This window comes from Peromyscus californicus, unplaced genomic scaffold (genome assembly GCF_007827085.1).
Source record: "Peromyscus californicus insignis strain IS unplaced genomic scaffold, ASM782708v3 Scaffold_9__1_contigs__length_137607984, whole genome shotgun sequence".
NCBI lineage: Eukaryota > Metazoa > Chordata > Mammalia > Rodentia > Cricetidae > Peromyscus > Peromyscus californicus.
In genome coordinates, this window is record NW_026294617.1 from 63,224,472 (window position 1) to 63,239,649 (window position 15,178).

At 42.6% G+C, this 15,178-nt stretch overlaps 2 long non-coding RNA genes across 3 annotated transcripts in view; both read right to left on the minus strand.

Moving 5' to 3' along the window:
* The window catches only part of LOC128105239 (uncharacterized), a 99,773-nt gene that overhangs the window by 40,761 nt on the left and 43,834 nt on the right, over positions 1-15,178 (minus strand). The gene's annotated exons all lie outside the window — the stretch shown is intronic.
* Positions 3,948-14,732, minus strand: LOC128105240 (uncharacterized). The gene is made up of 4 exons (XR_008216300.1): positions 12,110-14,732; positions 11,631-11,846; positions 7,141-7,190; positions 3,948-4,733 (listed from the first exon to the last, which is right to left on the minus strand). It is a non-coding gene; the product is annotated as an uncharacterized LOC128105240 (long non-coding RNA).

Consider the following 15,178-nt stretch of genomic DNA (forward strand, 5'->3'; position numbering starts at 1 on the left):
GGCAAGTAAACACAGTTCCTGGTCAGTACTCATGGATGTAAGGCTTGGATCTCATGACCTTGAAGGGGGTGGAGCCAGCCACCAGTGCAGTTTGCTAAGCAGAGCCACATGGCAGATAGCCCAGCAGTTTAAGGTTTGGCTCATGTAGTCATAAAACACTGAGACATGGGGGAAAAAAAGCCAGATCCAGGCCAAGAAAACCTCTGAACAGGTAAAGTATACTTGAAAATGTGCTTAGGTGCTGAAGAAAGAAAAGAAAATGAGTATGGACAGTCATAGAAGAAAATAAATAGTTTAAAAATAATGTCTTTAAAGAAAGAATAAAGTAATACAAAAAATAAATAAGCGATATAAAGATGGAAAATACACAGGGTGCCTAGATCCTGTGTGCTGCTTTATTGATTTTAAAGTTTTTGAAAGCTGATGAGCAAAAGGCAACTGCTGCTGAGAGACACTGAATTGCAGAAAAAATATACTAAATTAAACCAGCCTGAGCATTTTAAGAATGTCTGAACCGGCCGGGCGGTGGTGGCGCACGCCTTTAATCCCAGCACTCGGGAGGCAGAGCCAGGCGGATCTCTGTGAGTTCGAGGCCAGCCTGGGCTACCAAGTGAGTTCCAGGACAGGCGCAAAGCTACACAGAGAAACCCTGTCTCGAAAAACCAAAAAAAAAAAAAAAAAAAATGTCTGAACCTCAGAAGGGAAGTCAGGAAATAGGTTGCACTGGGGGAGAGGTTATGCCTTTGTTTCCACAGGAAACAAAAAGCTATGGATTCATTCAAAATTAATAAAGATCAGATTAGATTAGGGGAAAACTTCTGAAAATCTTGGCTGCAGACATGAAGAAAGAAATGAAGAAAAACTATAAGACAGGTGACATATAAGCTGACCCCTCTACATGGGAACAGCTCTGAGACTGGATGAGACATGATAATTCATATTGGCCATAGAATCCCCATGACTTATTATTACTTGCTATCCTTTCATATGGCATGGATGGAGATTTATATTACAGCTTCATTATGTAGTCCAAACAGACTTACAAAGTTGACAGATGTCATTTACCTGCTCAAACTAGAGCAGAGAATCATCTTTAGCTGATTTGTGCATACTGCAAATTCTATACTTGTATTAATACAGGTATGTATGTTACCTTTTAAAGTCTGTGTGTTTTCAAAAAAAAAGACCAAACAAGTAGACCAGGTGATCCAGCCCCTCACAATGCCTTTGTTGCAGTTTCCACAAAAATCTGCATCCAGAACAACTTGAAAGCAGCTAGTTCAGATGGTCCAGCCTCACAGACTACTCCAGTTAGGATTTCAAACAAGCCCTGCACTTTCCCATCACACTGAGACTGGACAACAGCTAGCTCTCCCAGAACTTGATCATTATTCCAGCTTTCTCAAGGCCTCCTAAAGATGTCATTGCTCTCAAACAACAGGAAGCAGTCTAGAGAATACAATGCCTACATTCACAAGAGGTGAGGTGGGTGGTTTTTGCTCATTTGATGGGTTATGGATGTTTGTCATCATTTATGGAGGTTGATTGCAGGTTGTATTGAGTCATGGTCAGGGAAAAAAGTAAGCAAAGGAGTTTAAATTCAAAGATCTTTTTCTGAAAAGAAAAAAGGAGGCATAAGAATGATAAGATGAAAGGGTACATTGTTGAATCTATTTTTAAACTAAAAAGGAACAACTAGTATCAAATATTTTACATTGGTACCAATTTTTGTATACTGATACAAATTTAAGGTTATTTTTGTTATATTGTATCTATGTTTCTACTCTTGTTTAATGTATTTTTGTATATTGATACAAATTTAAGGTAATTTTTGTTACAACATACTGTAAGGTGTTATACCTATGCAACTCATTTAAAATTGTAATATAAAGTTCTAGTCTTTGAAAGCTATTATTACAAACTGTTCAGGATAACTAAGAAACTCGGGTTAGTAGTTAGTCATCTATAACAATTAAACTTGTAGTCATGTTAGGTATGTTTTCAAGGTCAAACAGAGATATATTTTAGATAGAAAAGTGGTCTTCAGACACTTCAGAGATATACAGAATATGTCATTTAAGTTATTTTAATAACATAAGGCTTTTTGTGACAGTGACATGTCTGCTCCTGGCAGCACCAATCTACTTCAGAGAAGATGGGCATCAAAGAATCTCCATGTGGAGTTTGCTTTCATTTGTGGCAAAGTTAGCTACTGGACAAGAAACTGCCCTTGCCTCAACTGTTAAGAATATGCTGTTCAAACTGGACAAGCAGGACACAAAAGAAGGTGACTGCTGAACTTTGCCAGGACAAGATAGGGCAGTCCTTCAAAATTCCTGCTTCATGGAAAAACCAAAGATGGATGGTCATAAGAGTGGGAGAGCTGCCCCTGCTCCTTACCAGCTGCAACACTCAGGAGAGCAGGCCCTGCACCTCACCTGGGCAGCACAGCAGAGCCAACCCTGTTAGTGGAGGTTTGGGTGAGCCAGCCCTGAAGTTGTGAGTGTGGGAGAGCTGACTCCACTTCTCATCTGTCAAGCAGCCATATGGGTGGGGGAGAGATGCCCCTCTTTACCCTTTGCCCCTTACCACCTACAACAGAGCTGGCCCTCCCCCTTACCAGTTGCAGCACTCAGGAAAGCAGGCCCTATTCCTCATCTGGGCATATCAGTAGAGCTGACCCTGTGGGCAAAGGCATGGATGAGATTGCCCTGACGGTGTGAGGGTGGGATAGCTGGCCACACCCTCCTCATCTGCCATGTGATAGTGAGGGCAAAGGAAAGATTCACTCCCCACCTCCTTGCCCCTGCCACCTGTGGTGGGCAAGGGAGTTATTCCTCCCCCTTACTACCTGCAGCATTCAGTAAAGTGGACCCTGCACCTTGCCCAGGCAGCATGATAGAGTAGGTGAGCCAGCCCCAAAGTTGTGACGATTGTAGAGCTGTCTCCATTACTCATCTGTCATGTGGTGGCATGGATTAGGAGAGTCTCCCACCCATCAACACCTGAGGCAGGTTTGGAAGAGCTCACCCCAAGAGGTCTCATAAGAGCAGGAGAGCTGTCCCTGCCCCTCATCAGCTGCAGCAGTCAGGAGAGCAGCCCCTATACCTCAACTGGCCAACACAGTAGAGCTGGCCCTGAAGGTGTAGGTGTAGGAGAACTGAACCTGAGGGTGTGAAAGCAGGAGAATTGGTTCTGTCCCTTGCTCATTGCTGCAAGGGGTGAACTAACAAGGCAATGCTGGAGAGCTCACCCTGGTGGTGAAGACGGGGAGAACTGGAGGGCTGAGCAACCCTGCAACTACCCAGACCCAGAACTAGGTTTAAGGTTGGCTTACCCCAACACCTGCCCCATCTGTGCTCTGCTGGAGTATGGGGGGGGGGGGGTCCTTTGGACCCAGGGATGCAGGCTCTCCATGACACAGGGCAGCAACAAGATGTCCAGGAAGAGTCCCAGTGAGGGCCCAGTGTCGATGGTGTAGCAGAGACCAGGGACCTCGAGCCAGACCAGTGATTATTTCTGGTGAACACCTGCATGTAAAGATATATAGATAAAAGTTTACTGTGTGACTCACTGTGTCTCACTGAAGCTGTCATGATAAGATTTTCCCTTTCTTTTTTTTTTTCCTTTTCTCTCTTAAATTTTATTTTGTTTTATTTTGTCGGGGAGGTTGCAGGGGCAGAGGGCAGATGGGAGGGGACAGGAGATGGGTGGGATCAGGATGCATGATGTGAAAGACACAAAGAATAAGTGAAAATTAAAAGAAAATCTTTCAAGGACTAAAAAGGTGTTTTTGGGATGGTAATGCAAGTTATGATAGAAAGTGGTTTAGGTGTAAAACTTTGGATTTACCAAGATAGGATAGATAATAGAGTACTTTCTCTGAATTTGCCAAATACTAATGGGCTGGACATTGTAAATGTGATTTTTTTTACCTGATAATTGTTCTTATTGTATATAGTTTTACTGAGTTAGAGTTAAAATCTTTCCTTTATATTCAGACAAAAAGGGGGACATGTTGCAGGATATTTATTTTCTACTGCATAAAGATGTGTCTATATTTTGTCTCACCTGCCTAAGGAACCTGGTTGGTTTAATAAAGAGCTGAATGGCCAATAGCTAGGAAGGAAAGACTAGGAGGGACTTCTGGGCAGAGAGAGGAACTCAAGGTTAGAATCTGGTGTGGCAAGAGACTCCAGTGAGACACAGAGGGAGTCAGACATGCAGAATGGAGGAGAGGTAAAGAGCCACGTGACAGAATGTAGATTAATAGAAACAGGTTAATTTAAGTTATAAGAGCTAGCTAGGAACAAGCCTAAGCTAAAGGCCAAGCTTTCAGAATTAATAATAAGTTTCCATGTCATTATTTGGGGGCTGGCAGTCCAAAGAAAGTCCAACGAGAAAGACTGATTACAGGTCAGCGCACCTAGGTGTGCCCGACTCTGCAGTCTTTCAGTACTTTTGTTCACTGTTTCCCTTCTCAATTCTGTTTGTCATCCTGATGGGCATTATGATGCCCAGCATTCCACCCAATGCCTTCAGAGGCACAGCACAAAGGAAAGTCAGCCTGATAGATACAGGCCATGAGAGTGGACATCTATTGTGTGATATGACCACACACTAGTGTACACTTGAGTCCCATGGCTGAGTGAATCCAGCTATGGGTCAGTTCGTCCACTAACCTTTTGTGTGACCATGGACACTTTCATTCTTCTGGCTCTCTGCCTGCATTCCTGTAAACAGAAGGGCTGATCAATCAACAGCTAGCTTTCAAACCACATACTTCTGTGAATTTTCTGATTTGAAACTAAAACACATAGTCATCTGTGGGGGTCCCTGAAACCGCTTATGACTGGCAGAGGATTGATCCATGAGAGGCAAGAAAGAAATCCAGCTCAGCACAGCTTAGTTAGCCAGTGTTGGTTCAAACTTCCAGAGTCTGACACCAGGCAGTTTATATAAGACATATTTAAGTACTGTACAGTTTGGAAAACAAAGTGTTCTGGTGACAATGATCACAATCCCATGTGCACAGTAAAACTTAAGGCATCTTAAGGGCCTAGGGTAGGATCAGATAGAGGTCCACAAGCTACAAAGAACATGTGACATCTCCCCTAAGGATGGGTGGGTTCTACTGACTGAGAACAAATGCTCAAGATAAAGATATAGGGAGGAAGAGTCTGAAATCAACATAATAGTCTAGGGGATTTGGGTGTGGTCTGGCCCTGCAGATAGCACAGGTCACCAGGCTATTAACAACATCCACTCCTAGCCCCCTGATAGAAAACAGATACACATCCCTTTAGTTGAAGAGACAAGCCTATGTGCTTTCCAGACTTGGTTACCCTCATGCTTCTCTGTGAGCACAAAGACCTCGTGCCCTCTACAATCATCCATATTCTTAAGACATTCTCCTGCTATTCTTATGGGTTGCAATTTGTATATTTTTCATAATATGACACTTGGTTTACTTGGGCAATATAAACCAAATCCCAATCTAAAAAGCAGAATTCTGCTTGTGATCACAAAATATTCTAACTACTCATACTAAGCCCTGTCTGTTTAAACTGGTGTGTATTTAAGTTATGATACAAAATAATGGTTTCATTGTATTTTTGTATATATAATTGAGCTTTGTTCATATTCACCCCTATTACCCTCCTCTCTATGCCTTCCACCCTCCCCTCAAATAACCCCTTCTGCTTTCAAACACACATACACAGAGAGAGAGAGAATATATATATATGGTATTATATATGGTGTATATACATATGTGGTATATATAATGCATAAGGTATGTATATAAGAAATATATATATAAAGTATATATGTATATATATTCCATATATGAGGAAAAAAGATATGAGATGTGTCTTCGTGCTTATCTTAATTAGGGTTTCTATTATTGTGAAGAGACACCATGACCACAGCAACTCTTGTAAAGAAAAACAGTTCATTGGGACTGGCTTATAGTTTTAGGGGTTCAGTCCATTATCATCACATGGCAGGAAGCATGGTGGGGTGCAGGCAGACATGATGCTGGGAAAGGAGCTGAAAGTTCTACATCTGTATCCACAGACAGTGGAAAGAGAATGCCACACTGGGTGTGGTTTGAGCATCAGAGACCTCAAAGCCCACCCCTAGTGACACACTTCCTCCAACCAGGCCACACCTACTCCAACAAGACCACACCTGCTAATACTGCCACTCCCTATGGGCCTATGGAGCCATTTTTATTCAAACCACCACATGGAGTCTGACTTACTTTGCTTAAAACGGTGGACTCCAGTTCCACCCTTTGTCCTATAAATGACTTAGCTTCACTCCTTTACCATTGACTAGCTCCCTTATTTAGACATACCATATTTTCTTTAACCATCCATCATTGATGGATGTTTATGAATAGCGCAGCAATGAACACTGGTTTGCAAACGTCTCGATGGTGTCCTGACTTAGGTTCCTTCGGAGCAATGGCTGTGAGTGGTGGAGCTGGATCCTATAGTGGTGGTAGTTGTAGTTTCAGCTTCCAGGTGACTGGTTTACATTCCTGTCTGAGTTCCTCTCTTCCACACCCTTACCAGCATTTGCTGTCTGTTTTCTTGATGATAAGGTCACAATATAGTTTTAATGTATGTGTCCCCGACAACTAAGGGAGCTTAGTATTCTTTATAGCTCTGTTAGCTGGTTGTGTTAGATGTTTGTATTTCTTTCTTTCTCTCTCTCTCTTTCTTTCTTCTTTAGAACCGTCTGTTTATTTGTTCACTTTTTGAATGGATGATTTGGGAATTTGATGTTTAATTTTTTCAGTTCTTTGTAAACCTCAGATGTATGCTGGAAAAGATTCTCTCCTGTTGTGTAGGCTGTCTCTTCACTCAACAAATCCTTGACTGTGCAGGAGCTTTTGAATCCCACCCAATCCCATTTATCCGCTCGTGACATCATTTCCTGAAAGACCTAAGTCTTTTTTCAGAACATCTTTGGCTATACTTATCTCTTGAAGCATTTTACCTGTTTTCCTTGAGCAGTTTGAAAGGTTCAAATCTTGTCAGAGGCCCTACTGTTTGTATATAAAAAGCTACTGACTTTTATACTTCCTTTTTTTTTTTTTTTTTTTGCTACTTTATTGAAATGATCACTTACCAGTGCTATCTAGTGAAGTCAGAGGATCTTCTCAGTACAGGTCACGTCATCTGCAAATAGGGATGGTTGAACTTCTCCATTTGCTTTTGCATGCCCTTTATTCCTCTTGCCATCCTGCTATAGTGAAGACTGCAGGCACTGTATTTAAAGTACCTGGGCTAAGGCACTTCCCACCTAACCAGGTTTGATCCCCAGGACCCATGTGGTAGCAGGAAAGAACCAACTCCTGCCAGTTTTTCTCTGACTTTCATACCCACATCACAGCACATGCACACCCCCACCGACCCCCGCCCCAGCCCTTATGTCTACCCCACACAATCAATTAATGCAATGCAATTTAAAATTGTTAGGTGTATGAATAGATCAGCAGAGAAACCAGTAATGCTAAGCATGAAGGATTGTCCTTTCAAAGGGAAGGACATACAACCTATTTTTCCATCCAAAAAGCTAGGAAATGGAGGTGATAAATAGCCTGGTGATCTGCATTATCTGTTGGGCCAGGCCATATCAAGCTTCCAGAACAGGAACAGAAGTGGCTAGTAGTCAAAATGACCCTTACATTATCTGTATAGCCAGAGGCTCTCCCAAACAGAACTGGAAATGGCTAATATCCTAAATGACCTCTGTGCTCTCCTATGGCTGAGGCCAGGCCAGATCCTTCCTTAGGCTCTTAAGCCAGTACAGGCAGCTCATCTCCAGATCCCACCTCCTTGGAAGAAATGACACATACTTTGAGTGGAATCAAAGTACGTATGCCTCCTTGAGCACCGGGGTTTACAATACACCAAGAAACTTGTTCCCAAATTGTACTGTGTTTAAATACGCTGGCCGTAAACCGCCTGGCATCCAACTCTCTAGAAGTTTGATCCAGCCTGATGAAGTCAGGCTGAACTGAGTTTTCATTCTCATCTCTCCATGGTTCATTTCCCTGCCTGCCATGATGCTTGGAGGGTCTCCCTCATAAAATCTCAAATAATATTTTTTAGGAGGAGACAGAGAGTCAAGCAAGGTATGTAAGACAATGTCACAACTGTAACAGAATACGTCCAAGTAGCGTCAAATGCACCCAGACACAGTAGACGATGAGCAAAGGTGGGGTTTCCCTGTGGAAAGGTGTCAGTGAGCATGGCCAACCGGCTTGTTAGTGACCACGGTCCAAAGCACTGTCTTCAGTACTGTGGATCCAGAAACATCACTGAGTCTGTGCACACAGGATTATTCAGATGATATCCACATACCAAAGACATTGGTAATAAGCTACGGCACAATAATGTATGAAAAGAAATGAAGTTGATGTCCCTGGGGACTCATTTCTTCCAATTTCTGGGAGCTTAGGAAGAAGTTGACTCAGCAAGCCTCCCAGGAATAATTCCAGATGCTGAGCCTCAAAGACATTCCTCCATAATGAGGCCAGGAGCTTGGGTGACTACCGGGACATAGGGGCAGAGATACCTCTCTATTCATATGTTCCTGGGCTCAAAACTCAAATTGGAACTGTTCTGATGGTGATGTGAAGGTTGCCTCACTCTGCCAATCAACATACTACTTCCTCCACTGAGAAAGTCTGGCCACAGGAAAAACTAAAGCAAACACTGTGCTTAGGGACATTGTAGATTGATATTCTGGTGCCATATCATGTGTCTTTGTGGACTGGCAACAACCAGCTGGTGGAGTACACTGAGTAGTATCATAGATGTGGATCCCTCTCTGTGCACATGAGAGGGACCCCGCTAGACCAAGCTTAAGTAGATCTCTTGGTGGGATAATGAGAATTTAGAGTTCCTATTCACCCTACTCCTTGATTTCCCTGCTTTCATTTTAATTCCCACAGTAGATCCTGTTCCATGTTTCTACTGCATTTACAGCGGTGAAGAGCATTCATGCCCATTTTCCAAGACAGCATCTGGACTGATGAACATCGCCTTTCTAATGCCTGAGGTTGATGGTTTTCCCCTACTACCTCACAGCATTTCGTACATCTTGGCACCAACACAAAGAAAATCCATCAAAAAATGCACTGTTTAAATAAGGCAGCTGTTCTTCATGCCCGGCAGCCCCTTGTCTATCACTGCACCCCAAAAACTAACAGAAGCTATGCTTCAGCATGGTGTAAGACCTTTGAGGCACACTGGTGTGCCCTGGTCTTCCTTCTCTCCTGAAGAGATACCCCCAGTCCTTTTCCTTCTATTGAGTAAGGATCCCAAAAGGGTAAGAGAATCCATTTCTCAGCATAAGACCTTTGAGGCTCATTGATGCTCATTGGTTGTCCAGCCTCAATCTTCCCAGAACACCTGTGATAAACTGAAGTACGGGCCTTTCCACTTCCATATCCTGCTATCATATGCTGAAGTCCCAACTCCCAGCACTTCAGAAAGTAACTGCGTTTGGAAATGAGCGCTTGCCTGAGTGTCTACACAAACTGATGTCCTAGTAAGAAGAGGATGTGTATGCACAGACAGATCAACTTCTGAGAGCAAAACAGAAAGCGGCCATCCATTAGCAAGACAAAGAGCAGTCTCAGAGGACACCAGCCCTGCAGAGCCTTGATCCTAGACTAGTGGGAAGGCAAAGGTCTAATTGAAGGCCCTCCCTCAGGGTATTTTATTATCACAGTCCTAGCAAACAAGTACAGCTTGCTGCCCTACTTGAGGGTTGTTTGGCAAGTGCAGGTCACAATAAGGAGAGACTATCTTGTGGAAGAGCTCAGGAGGGAGTGTCCATGCCTAGGAGAATTCAGAGTCTGTGTCAGGAGCACGATACTAGATCGGGGGAAAAAAAGGCCAGCTGGCCTCCAACATCTTTCCCAACATTTAGATTCTATCATTTTGCACGAAAGACCTAAATTTCTCTATGGGAAAAAAAATTGTCACCTCCATATCAAACATAGTTGGCTCCTTCTATCCAGAAATTAAAAATGTGTAAAGATTTTCCTTCGGCTCCACTGGCTCCTCCTTTCCTCACTCTTGAATCTATGAAATACATGGTCTCTTTCTGCTGTTGCCATTTTCTTCCTACTTTGGGGACAGGAGTATTTGAAACTGACTTTGAGAAGCAGATAGCATCTTACCCAGTGGGAGGAAAGGGACTTGGGGTGTCTCTTCAGGTGAGAAGGAAGGTGGTATACCTATGCTCCCCATCAGGGTCACCAAGAGGGAAGATGGTCTTTGCAAAGCTGCAGTTACCATGAGGAAAATATAGTTTGTTAGCATCTTCTGCCAGGCTGGAGAACCACCAAGCCTGCCCCACTGTGGTGGCTTCTGAAGAGTCAGTCATTCAGCTTAGGAAACTATAATCTACACTCGGTTATGAGTAAATCTAATTCTATTAAGAGAAAAACATAGCAAGAATAATGGCCCCTGCTAAGAGCACATTTTCATTTTGGTCAATGAATTCCACTTCTGGTGCCATCCAATCATCTACAAAAACGTTACTGAGAGAACTTGTTACACAATGGGGCTGTCTATCCTTTTCCGTCCCATGCTTTTCTTTGGTAAAAGTGCTAATGAGTCCTGACCGTTAATCTTAACAACTTGACAGGGTTGAGAACTGTCTCGGGATCAGGAAAGCACACTTGTAGGTATGTCTGTGAGGTTTCTAGAAACAATTGACTAAGGCAGGAAGACCCACTCTAAATGTGCTCGTCACCATTCTACCCTGTGGTGGTCCTGACGAAATCAGAGAAGAAAAAGAGAAAGCCAGCTAACATCACCTTCCCCACCCCCAGCCTCCTGCTTTGAGCTGCTCAACTTCATCTGCCACAGAGGGGACAAAAGTGACGTTCTCTCTCAAGCTGTTGGGTGAGGCATTGTGCCACAGCAACCAATAGCTGACTAAGACAGTCACAAGTACCCACCAGGTGAATGGTGATTTCATTTTCAAAGTTAACATATGATACAAATATCTCTGAACTATCTTATACAATTAAAAATGGTATAAATGTAGGTTTTATTTTTGAATTTTGTTTTGTTTTGTTTTGTTCTTCAAGACAGGGTTTCTCTGTGTAGTTTTAGAGCCTGTCCTGGATCTCACTCTGTAGACCAGGCTGGCCTCAAACTCACAGAGATCCGCCTGACTCTTCCTCCCAAGTGCTGAGATTAAAGGCGTGTGCCACCACTGCCCAGCCTATTTTTTGAATATTTTAATACAATAAAAAAAAAGCTACACAGAGTCTTAATTGCATAAGATATTGCCTGTAAGCATCTTAAGTCTTCTAAATGAACAATCATGAGCACCATGTCGGACAGCATGATGGGCAGGAAGTTGGCAGTGTATTAATGAGAAGTCAAAGTCTTCTGTTTAGACCAATACGATGACCTTACGTGCAAAGGGGCAGTGACATTGCCCTGGTGGATTTCATAGGGTCACACCCTTTCACTGTTTAGAATTTTCTACAAGGTATTTGTCTACCGGTTTTGAAAGAGGAGGTCAAGGCCCAGGGTAGAAGGCCAGACTCCAGATGTTGCCACTCACACTGTCAGAACCAAACTCACCCTTTCCACGTGGGCTGCAATTGGAAAAGACAATGGCCCCATTCCAGGAAAAATCTTCTGCTCTGCGTCTGCCTTGAGAGTGTGATTTCTTGTTTAGCTTTCAATGCAGAACCGTAACAGACGACACTGATTAGACTCTTGCTGTATGCAAAAACATACCATCGTCTTGGGGTTGTGGTGAACCCCTGCCATCACCAGGCTTAGAATCTGGATGGGCTGACAAAACATGTTTCTAATTAGCAATGGTTACCCTGATGAGATTACCAGGGAAGATTAATTACAAGGATTCTTCTTGGCATGCCCAGACTCTTTCCCTCAGTCAATATTTCAACTGCTTGTCATCTATTTTGTAACACAATTTTGACTTGCAGTCCAAATTCCAATGACAGCAACATTTTGAAAAATAATTGGATCTCTCTCTAATTGAGCGAGCTTGGCTTTCTTTTCAATGTGTGACTCGGGTTTGCTTCCTTTCTTACCCATGATGTTAGCACGGCCTTTGGTCCTGACCCAGTCCTTAACAGTTGAGTAACAGTCCAGTTCCGCTAGTGAGCTGGGTCAGTCTCCCAATGCCTCATTGCATCCGTGTGCAAAGCTCCCAGAGGCAGCTTCTGTGGGTGGAGCTGGCTGCCACAAGACACCATGGCCTGCCTGGTGAAATGAAAACAACAGCACATACGTAAAGTACTTACTGTGTACTTTGTCTAAGTGCTTTATTTTTAACTCTCACCGGGGACTTACTATGGTTTGGATAAGTGTCCACGGAGGCCCATGGATTAAAGTTTTGGTTCTCAGCCAATGGTTCTTTTGGGAGATGATGAGCCATCTCTCCAGCCCCAACAATTCACAACTGTTGTGAAGTGTTTACATATAGGTGGTGGCCTTAGTGCTGCCTCCTCTACATAGTTTCTTTCTACCTATAGCCACAAGTTAGGATTCATATTGTACCCCTCAAATTAGAGGGCCTTCTTATGGATTTGTCCAACAGATGTGAATGAAATTGATGTGCACCACTTCCAAATGGAAGTATTTATCATCTAGTGATGGGCTCTTGGGCTCTCTCTGTCTATCCAGCAATTGTGTGTGCAGATCTTATTATAGCAGCATCATAACATAAAGCAGCTGAGAATTCTGAGCCTGGAAAACAGCCACCCACAGAAATCTTTGCCCTAAGAAACAAATCTCTGTTGTTTGGGTGGCAATTGTTTCAGCAGCATAGCCTTGCCCAACCTGACTGATATTGTGTGTGGTCTACGACTAAAATTACACTGAAGCCTAGAGCCAAGTACAAAACTTTTAAATAACCATCTTGCCTCATCAATGCCTCAGCATCATTTTGATGGTAGAATTGTGAAAATGGTTACTAATATGTAGTTCCAAGGGGAGTTGGGGGAAGATTGTGTGGTAGTTTCAATAAGAATGGCCCTCATAGGCTCCTGTTTGAATACTTGGTCCCCTGTTGTTTGAACTGTTTGGGGAGGATTAGGAGGTGTGGCCTTGTTGTTACTGCAGGCAAGCTTTGAGGTTTCAAATGACTCATTTCCAGTGTTCCTCTCAGCCAGGTATAGTGAAACATTCCTTTAATCCCAGCACTTGGGAGGCATAAGCAGGCAGATCTCTGTGAGTTCTAGGCCAGCCTGGTCTATATTACATAGTGAGTTCCAGGACAGCCAGAGCTACATAGTGAGACCCTTTCTCACACCCAAAATAATCTAATATTCCTCTCTCTGCCTCCTCAAGATATGAGCTCTCAGCTATTCCCGCCACCATGCCTTTGCTCTGCCATCACGGACTCTAACTCTCTGAAACTGTAAGTCTAATTAAAAGCTTTCTTTTATACAGTATTTTAGTCATGGTGTTTTGTCACAGCAATAGAAAAACAACTAATATGGATTGTTTACATAAATCCTAATTCACAATGTATCTCTTTAATTCTATAAAAGGGAATGATGGCAAGCAGCCCAGTGATCAATAGGACAATCCTTCAACATAAAGAGCAGCCCATTATATCTTAAAAATCAAAAACCTTATTTAGCTAAATACTTCTGAAAGCAGAACATAGATAGTTGCAACATGTAAACACCATTTCTTCCAGCATGAAGATGGTTATCAAAGGGCTTCTGGGTACACCTTAAGAGCAAAAGGAATCACTCCCAAAGCCACCAAAGCAATGCTTGCAACTGCATAAACTCAGCCTCATTACCTTCCTGCTAAGCAAATTAGGCTTTCCAAGGACACTCTCCAAGCACTAGAAAGCCCTGCTTCCCAGAGCACATTCTTGTCTGCACAAAGGGATACTTGAAATACATGAATGGGAAAAATGATTCAGAAAAATAAGGACTAACCCTTCTCAAATTTTAACCACACCATTTTTGAGGTTAAGAGAAAAGTTCTATTGGCTTTTTAAATTTTAATTTAAAAATCAAGAATTCCTCTTTTCAACCAAGTTGGTATGGGAAATGTCATATTGAGGAAAACAAGAAAAATTCTTTTTGAGATTTGGCAAATCTGTCCAAGTGCCAGACAATATTATGATCAAATTTCTACATCAGGAGAAATAGAGACAAGGGGGCACTCATTCAGAGACATCCCAGGCACAGTACACAGATCTCAGAGCATTTAGCAGCACTCTTGGAGACATAAGCAAGAGGGCAGCCATCATGACAGCCTCACACTGTTGAAGCAGGTACGGCTAGAGTAGATACATAAAGGTAATTCGTTATTGCATAAGTCTCCATTCAACATATGATAAGTTCTTCCAAATTGTAATGTACCATTTGCTCATATTTTTATTTAGTGTGTGTGTGTGTGTGTGTGTGTGTGTGTGTGTGTGTACTGCAAGTATTTACATGTGCATGTGTGGAAACCAAAGATTGACATCTGCTTTCTTTTCTCAGTCACTCTCCATATTATTATCTGAGGTAAGATCTCTCACTTAACCTGGAGCTCCTTATTCAACCAGACTAGCTAACCAGCTAACCCCAGGAATTCTCTTGCCTCTGCTTCCTCCGCACTGGGATTACACGTGGGCACCACCACGTTCAGATTTTTATACAGGTGCTAAGAATCCACACCCAGGTTCTCACTCTTGTGTAGCAAGCATTTTGCCAACTGAGCCATCTCCCAAGCCCCTTACTTACATTTTTTTAATAAAACTTGGTGTGTATTCATTCACTCTTGAAATGAAAAAAATATTGTTTTTCACATTTTTTTTTTTTTTTTTTTTTTGGTTTTTCGAGACAGGGTTTCTCTGTGTAGCTTTGCGCCTTTCCTGGAACTCGCTTTGGAGAGCAGGCTGGCCTCAAACTCACAGAGATCTGCCTGCCTCTGCCTCCCGAGTGCTGGGATTAAAGATATGCACCACCACCGCCCGGCATTTTTCACATTTTTTGTAGATCAGAGTTGTGAAATTAAAGAGATTTCTACTAACTCCTTTGTAATCGTGTGTAATGTGAATTTTTAAACTTCAAATGTGTATTACAAATAAAAGGATCTTTTTTTTTTAAGAGAAGCAAGCCCTGAGTAAACAGTTTGACTTGAGTCTGTAT